This window comes from Somniosus microcephalus, chromosome 18 (assembly GCF_052327205.1).
Source record: "Somniosus microcephalus isolate GS21.2 chromosome 18, FLI_Smic_1.0, whole genome shotgun sequence".
NCBI classification, from domain to species: Eukaryota; Metazoa; Chordata; class Chondrichthyes; order Squaliformes; family Somniosidae; genus Somniosus; species Somniosus microcephalus.
In genome coordinates, this window is record NC_141004.1 from 19,410,313 (window position 1) to 19,418,054 (window position 7,742).

The window sequence follows — 7,742 nt, forward strand, 5'->3', positions numbered from 1 at the left end:
TTGCCAGTCTGAGAATGAACCATTTATCCCAACTCTCTGCCTTCTGTTAGATAGCCAATCCTCTATCCATGCCAGAATATTACCCCCAATCCCGTGATTTTTTATCTTAAGCAATAATCTTTTGTGTGGCACCTTGTCAAATGCCTTTTGGAAGTCTAAATACACTACGTCCACTGGTTCCCCTTTATCCACCCTATATGTTACTTCCTCAAAGAACTCCAGCAAATTTGTCAAACATGACTTCCCCTTCATAAAACCATGCTGACTTTGTCCTACTAAATTATGATTATCCAAATGTCCTGTTACTGTCTCCTTAATAATGGACTCCGAAATTTTACCTACCACAGATGTTAGGCTAACCGGTCTATAGTTTCCAGCCTTCTGTCTACTGCCCTTTTTAAATAAGGGTGTTACATTAGCAGTTTTCCAGTCTGCCGGGACCTTTGCCGAGTCCAGGGAGTTTTGGAAAATTATTACCAATGCATCCACAATGCATCCAGTTATTGAAAGCTCTTCGTTAAATCTTCCTTCATTCCCTCTCTCCATTTCACCACCCCCTACCTGTCCAGAAGGTATAAACTCATGTTGGGGTACAGCTTCACAGGCACTGGCTGTCCTCTAGCATCTAACTAAACTGCCCCATTCATCATGTATAAGTCAGAACAGCAAGTGGTCCCAGGCTCACATCACAGGGGCAGTACAGCCAAGCCCAGTCATATCTTTACCTGACATGCACACACATCCAGTTTACAGCAGAAGTCATTGGATAGTGATCAGGAACAGGAACCCCTGTTGCTTTTTTAAAAATTCTTTCACGGGATGTGGGCGTCACTGGCAAGGCCGGCATTTATTGCCCATCCCTAATTGTCCTTGAGAAGGTGGTGGTGAGCCGCTGTCTTGAACCGCTGCAGTCCGTGTGGTGAAGGTGCTCCCACCGTGCTGTTAGCGAGGGATTTGCAGGAATTTGACCCAGCGACGATGAAGGAATGGCCCGATATATTTCCAAGTCAGGATGGTGTGTGACTTGGAGGGGAACATAGAAACATAGAAGATAGGAGCAGGAGTAGGCCATTTGGCCCCTCGAGCCTGCTCCACCATTTAATGAGATCATGGCTGATCATCCAAATTCAGTACCCTGTCCCTGCCTTCTCCCCATATCCCTTGATCCCTTTAGCCTCAAGAAATATATCCAACTCCTTCTTGAATATATTTAATGAATTGGCCTCAACTGCCTTCTGTGGTAGAGAATTCCACAGGTTCACCACTCTCTGGGTGAAGAAATTCCTCCTCACCTCAGTCCTAAATGGCTTATACCCCTTATCCTTAGACTGTGACCCCAGGTTCTGGACTCCCCCGCCATCGGGAACATCCTTCCTGCATCTAGTCTGTCTAGTCCTGTTAGAATTTTATAAGTTTCAATGAGATCCCCTCTCATTCTTCTAAACTCCAGCGAATATAAGCCTAATCGACCCAATCTCTCCTCATACGTCATTCCTGCCATCCCAGGTATCAACTTGGAGGTGGTGGTGTTCCCATGCGCCTGCTGTCCTTGTCCTTCTAGGTGGTCGAGGTCTTTACCCCTTCATTAGCCCAGGAACACTGAGGTCACTGTAACACTCCAACACCACCCAGCTGAGGTAGGTTGACTCAGTACAAAGCTGGGCCTTTCCTGTAAAGCTCAACTGGACACTGGTTTACTTATAAAACAAGCCCACAGCTCTGTGATACCTACAAAAAAAAATCCTGTCTCAACATATTAGCACCTATTCTTAAAGAACAGGTTCAAAAATATAGGTTACATAAGTAGGATTCAAGCCAAGAGTGTAGACAATTAACAATGATCTCTATTATGAAGCAATGTGCAACATCATAGAAGCTCTTCACCCTTGAGACTTGTGGAGACTGAATAGGTCTGTTAGTTGCGACAATACTGATGGTACAAGAGGAGGCTGTAAATTATTCAGTAGCTTTTCAAAAAAAAAGTACGTTGTGCTTTCAAAAAACATGCAGACGTGGGAGTGGAAAGGACTATAAAACACTAGCTGCCTGTTCAAAATTACAAGGGTCCTTTAATCACATTACAACACATGACTCATACGCTCGGGCTGCAGGTTACGTTGTCATCTTTCTTGCTCTATTTCATAGGGTCACTGTAAGTGCAGCGGAGTTGCGCAATGCATTTCGCAGGCTGCTGGTAGCAGAGGGGATACGGGTATGAGATAGAAATAGCACACAAGCGAAAATGTATCAAGGTAAGAACAAAAAAACTGAAACAAAAACAGAAAATGTTGCAAATGCGCAGCAGATTGATCGGTATCTGAAAGAGAAAGCTATAAGACTCTTCATTGGAACTGGGAAAAAATGCAACCATGGTACCTGCATCATAGAGGAACATTACACCATGAGTGTAACACATTTATATCTTTTAGAATGATCAATGCGTCCATTACTGATAGCGGAAGCTAAATATTGTTCTCAAATGCTGACTTCTCTGCTATTATACAGCAAATATAGTTTCTAGTATGCACATGCTCAGGTTAACACAGAACCAGCCACAATTCATAGAATCACAGGCGGGGGAGGAAGGGCTGCCTTTTAGGTTTATTTTTGCCTACATACCAGTGACTACACTTCAAAAGTAACTCATTAAGTGAGAAATGGTTTTGCACACCCTGAGGAGCTTATAAGGTGATTAAACATTTCCTGACGTACACCTATTTGTTCTAGAATGGAGGTCCGGTTAAATTTATATTTGCTTCCGCTATAAAGACAGGTTCAGGTTACAAAGGGTTAATTCCCATAGTTCCAGCATACTTTCTGACTTAATAGCAAAAAGCCTGAAGATGCTAAAAGAAAGGGCGGGGAGGGAATTCGGTTGCTTAGCGCCTCCCGTTAACGCCCTAAGAAGGCGCTAATGGGGCGCAAAGCAACTAGCGCCCGGACGCGGCGATGTTTGCGCCGCTCGTGAAATTGACCAGACATTTTGCAGCAGCGCTAAACACTACCGCCATGATCTCCTGCGCCCACAGATCGTGACGTCAGTCAAGTGTGCAACGCCCCGGACCGGATATTGAGTGGCACCTCCTGCCTTACCGCCTGCAGTTAGCAACGACAGGTTGAGGGGAATGTTTTGCAGTTGGGAAGGGACTGGGGGAGCACTATTTAAAGGCGACCGCTTCCTGCCTTTTTTTGTCGGCAACATTTTTTCACCACGCATTCTGAGAGACTTCTGGAGAGATTCAACGCTGTGTGAAGGAGTTTTGGGTACTGAGCAGCACTTTGCAGGTTCATTTTGATTTGACCTTCCTTGCATCGATTTAGAAGAGACTTTGGGGGCTGCACTCTGAGCTCTTTCCCTGGGTCTCTCCATTGTTCTTTCCAGCAGATTTGATGTACAGGTCTCTCCAGGCCGAGATTCAAGGCTACAATGAGCAGGGTGTGGATGGAGAGCAAGAGCGACCCTCCCCTTTAAGAACTGGCTGGCGCCAGTGTGTCTGTGTTCCATTGCTGACTGACATCACATGAGCTTCGCCCGCGCTCTGAGTTAGCGCCTCGCTCCTCGGCCTTTGCGCCTTAAGACAGATGTGTAGCACCTGATTTTGCGCTCCAATCACCTCCAGGGGCCATAAAAGCCAAGTTTGCAGTCAGAGGCGATAATTAGCGCCAGGCGCTAAACTTTGCGCCCGGCCGATAATTGCGCCCCAAACGGGGCGATACTGAATTTCTCCCCCAGGTGTTTAAGGATTTTGATCTGCCCTCTCGAGAGGCAATGAGTTAGCCATTAAAACTGTTATCCGTATCAGCAGTGTTATAACGGGAGGGGGAAATCATTAGCACATTTCAGAGATGTTGGCACCTGGAATACAAGAGTGGCTTCCATTCATTGCACCCCACAAGGGGTTTAGCTAAACAGACAATGTAATTGTCATAACTCCTACACCAAGGGGCAGGAGGGATTTTACGTTGAAGGCGATACGTTTGGTTGGCAGCTTAGCAAGCAAATCCTCAACACAGAGAGCTGAAGAAGAGGTCAGGGGTCAAACCTTTGTCTTCCTCTCTCCGGGAAGAGATAGCCTTGGTTACTTTGAGAGCCTGGAATAGTTTGGGTGAGGCATGGCGGTTTCATTTCCTAAGGTTAGTTCCAGCCACTTTAGAGACTGTTGATTTGTAAAGTGAGTTAGGCCCATATGAAAGGGTGAAGATATGGGGCTAAAAATTCGGTATCGCCGCGCCAGGTCTTTAGTGCCCGAAATTCTGCGCTCGCCCAGATTCCCGTAGCGCCCGCCTGAAATTCAGTTGCGCCGCCCCAAGAGGGAGGCGGGCGCTATTGCAGGGTTTGGCCGCCTCGTTTGGGGCGATGAATGTCAGTTTCAGCCGTTCAGCTGCCGCTGCGGCACCCGATGCGGTGCGGCAGGCTGGGGTACTGCAGGCCTCCTCCTTCTCTCTAAGGAGGAGCTGCCTGCAGCCGTGAGATCGCCGCTGGATTCCCCCGGCAAATGAGCCCGGCACCACGGAGAAGTGCCGGGCTCGCGGGAGTCAGACACCAATGACGCGGGGGGGTGGTGCAGGAGTCCGGGGAGGGAGGTGCGGCCAGGCGGCCGCCGGGAAAGCGGCCGGCCGCCCCTCCACCTTTATGCGCCGGCCTCTCGGAGCTGCAAGGCCCCGTTTCTCAAACGCTGTTTGCGGCCGCTACGGGCGAGGCGGCCGCAACTGAATTTGGCCATCGGGACAGAATATCATTGGAACCGGGGCGCTGCGCACACCGATGACGTCATCGGTGCCGGCGCAGCGCTACCGGCTAACGCCGATGTTAGGGACCAACTTAATTTCGGGCACTAAAAAACTTCCGGCGCAACCCACTCTTTCACCCCTAAGTGGGCGCAAACGCAACTGAATTTCTAGGCCATGTAATTTTATTATTTTTTGAGTATTACAAGGAGTGGTAGAAAACTGATTGAACCATACTGAAAGCTGTACTCTGTTCATTCATATATTTCATATAAAATAAACCAATTTGTTGGATTACAATGAATCTCTTCTGGAAAATGCTCATCAATCCACCATTTGACAGATAGGAGAATGCAGGTTGCAGCAGGTGTGAGATCACAGTAACCAGCACACGCAATGAGGGCTCTTATTTTTATGGTCCCCAGGCCACACTATTTTTTAAACTAGATGTTGGATGAAGATACTTGCCAGTTCGTACTGGGCGAGGGGTCCAGTTGCGGAAGTGACCGGTGATGCTAGACCCAATAGAGTATCTGATGCAGACCCATCATTTGTAACAGCTTGATAGGGTAGATGCAGAGAGGATGTTTCCCCTCATGAGGGAATCTAGAACTAGGGGGCACAATTTCAGAATAAGGGGGCACCCTTTTTAATCGGAAATGAGGAGGAATTTCTTCTCTCAGAGGGTCGTGAATCTTTGGAATTCTCTTCCCCGGAGAGCTGTGGAGGCTGGGTCATTGAATATATTCAAGGTGGCGATAGACAGATTTTTGAAAGGTAAGGGAGTCGAGGGTTATGGGGAGCGGGCAGGGAAGTGGAGTTGAGGCCAAGATCAGATCAGCCATGATCTTATTGAATGGCGGAGCAGGCTCGAGGGGCCAAATGACCTACTCCTGCTCCTATGTCTTATGTTCTTATGATATATAAAGGCCCAGTCTTCCTTTCTTAATGACTATATCCAGGGTCATTGCTTTACAGTGACTGCATCAAATTCTGTTATTAAATGGCGTTACGGGTTTTAGCGGTAACATTCTGCGATTACATTGCTTTTCCCACAAAAACTCTGTGGCCTTGACTCATTGTAAAGAGAGCCAAAGCCAGATTAATATAGCAGAATATCTAACTTTGGCTTGATGATGTAACCACTTCTGGAACAAGGAAGTCATACTGATAGCTTTGACATAAAGAGAGAGTATACGATTACTATTGCTTTCTTGGCTATACAACTAGGGATTGCCAATCTTTGTCTGATTATACTCCTGTGAAGCACCTTGGGACGTTTTACAACGTTAAAGGAACTGTATAAATGCAAGTTGTTGTTGATTGTAATTCTGGAACAGAGCTGTCTATGCATTATATTAAATTGAACCCAGCTGCTGCTGTGGTGTTGTAATTCCAAAGTGCTATTTGTGACAGTTACTCCAATAACCACATTGTTTTAGTATGTCGAGTCTGGAAAATAAAGCCGCTTGAGACATGCGATTTTGTGTTGCTACTTATTTCTTGATCGATGGTAAGCCAAGAGCTAAATGACTTACAACAAATAACAATTTGCATTTATATAGCACTTTTAAAACAACTCCCAAGGCACTTCATAAGTTAGGGGGATTAAATACGTGGGGTTACGGGGATAGGGTGGGATATGTGTTGATGTAGGGGTTACGGGGGTCGGGTGGGATATGTGTTGATGTAGGGGTTACGGGGATCGGGTGGGATATGTGTCGGTGCAGGCTCGATGGGCCGAAATGGCCTCTATCTGCACTGTGGGGTTTCTGTGATTCTGTGATAATCAAGAAAAAATGGATGTGCTGTATTTTATTTAGGTGATTGGTAGAATATTTTCTTATTTTTCAGCTTGTTGAATGCAAGACAGCTCAAAGAGTCAACTTCAGCATCATACGTTTAGCCGTAGACATAAAAGATGAATTTCAATACCTCGATTGTGTGCGAGTATCAAAACAGCAGCATTTTCCCAGCCAACTTCCCTCAGTTTGTGCTTGGGTCCTTAAAAAAACCCCATAATATTTAACCTTAAAGAGGGCTTCGAGCTTTGCTCCGAGATGCGCATTAAATAATTCCCACACTGCCAACGTCCAAATCTCACAAAAAGATAACCTCTTGAGCGGTACCAGAGGGCTGGCAAGAACAGCATTGCTCTCTGAGAAAAATCACTAACTTGAGTAATGGGAATGAATGAAACCATATTTCAAATTTACCACATCAAGGATTGAGAGTCTGATATGGGCAGAAGTTACTTAGTTAAATACAAGAAGGTTGTGTCATCTCTAGGGTGGAACATAAGTTTGTAAAAGTGAAATCCGCAGAATGTCAAGGAACTTACAGCAATGATATAAGACTTGCATTTCTATAGCGCCTTTCACGACCACCGGACGTCTCAAAGCGCGTCACAGCCAATGAAGTACTTTTGAAGTGGAGTCACTGTTGTAATGTGGGAAACGCGGTAGCCAATTTGCACACAGCAAGCTCCCACAAACAGCAATGTGATAATGACCAGATAATCTGTTTTTGTTATGTTAGTTGAGGGATAAATATTGGCCAGGACACCAGGGAGAACTCCCCTGCTCTTGTTCGAAATAGTGACATGGGTCTTTTACGTCCACCTGCGAGAGCAGATGGGGCCTCGGTTTAACGTCTCATCTGAAAGACGACACCTCCAACAGTGCAGCACTCCCTCAGTACTGCACTGGAGTATCAGCCTAGCTTTATGTGTGCAAGCCCCTGGAGTGGGACTTGAACCCACAACCTTCTGACTCAGAGGCGAGGGTGCTGCCCACTGAGCCACAGCTGACACTAAACCAAGTAAGTGTTAAGAGCGAAGGCATGAAATCACTGTACTCGTTTCTCAAAAGGGTCGTGAATCTTTGGAATTCTCTTCCCCAGAGAGCTGTGGGGGCTGGGTCATTGAATATATTTAAGGCGGAGATAGACAGATTTTTAAACAATAAGGGAGACAAGGGTTATGGGGAGCGGGCAGGGAAGTGGAGTTGAGGCCA